A 1,193-nucleotide genomic window follows, 5' to 3' on the forward strand; every position below is an offset into this window, starting at 1 on the left:
ATCAGATGATGCTTGAGATACCATAGGGGAAGATGGGCATCAAAGGTAGGCAGTGTCTGTAAGGTGAGCACCCTCCCAGATGCACTGCTGATCCGGTCCCAATTAGCTTCACGATGGGCTTATACTCACCATTTAACATACACACAATAAAATATTTTTGCTGCGTACAAGAGTACAGCAGGTAGGCATTTGTCTTGCATGAGGCTGACAGGGGTTGATCCTTGAGCATTGCCAACAGCAACGTACTAGAACCACCAGCAATAAGTTCTGAACATCCTCAGGCCCCAAAACAAAAGAAAACTCAATTTCTTCCTATATTCAAAAAACCATGGCAATGATTCAAAGGCAAAGATAAGCAGATAAGCATGCCGTCAGATTGACAGAGCGGGGTCCAGCAAGGGTACCCGGCCCTGTAGGTGTACAGTCAGGCTGGTTATTCAGCTGGGGGGACAAAGTTCTTCAAACTCATGGACTATTCGACATACCCGACAGACGAGGAGGAATGACAACAAAGTCAAGAGAGCAAAGCACAGGATCTCTCCGTAACGAGCAGCTCCGGGGAGTGAAGGGCAGCTTGAGCGCAGCACAGATGCCTGATCCAGTGGCCGGAGGACACAGTAGCATGTTTCACACACAGTCAGGGCACCCACACACTGCACAGGGACCCAGCCAGGAAGGGTCCTCAGACACTCACCTGCACACACCTCACCTCCCCGGCTTTAGGGCTCGTCTTCCAGCCAGGAGATTAACACAGGATTCACCCCAGAAAGCCCTGCTCCACAGAGACGGAGCAATGAATTAGTCACAAGGAACAAAAAGGCGACAAGTAATCCTTGTATGTCCCCGGTCTAACTGGTCATACTATTGAAAAGGCATGATAATAACATCCACTTTCAATATGCCAAAGACTGGTGGGGAGTGAGAAATAAGACAAGGTTTAAATGTAAGAGTGAAATAAGGGAGTCCCAGATGATACCACTAAGATCCCAGCACTGATGTAGTTTTGTTTTGGGGTTACACTTGGATATGCTCAAGGGTTAATCCTGTATACGCGCTCAGGAATCACCTCTGGTAGTATTGGCTCCATGGAAGGTCAGTGATTGAACCCAGTTTGCTTTGCGTAAGAAAGCGCCCTCCTCACAGTGCTTTTGGAGCATCTGTAATCCTGAGTTTCTCTGTTACCTTTACTTTGA

This window comes from Sorex fumeus, unplaced genomic scaffold (genome assembly GCF_029834395.1).
Source record: "Sorex fumeus unplaced genomic scaffold, SorFum_2.1 ptg000134l, whole genome shotgun sequence".
Taxonomy (NCBI): domain Eukaryota; kingdom Metazoa; phylum Chordata; class Mammalia; order Eulipotyphla; family Soricidae; genus Sorex; species Sorex fumeus.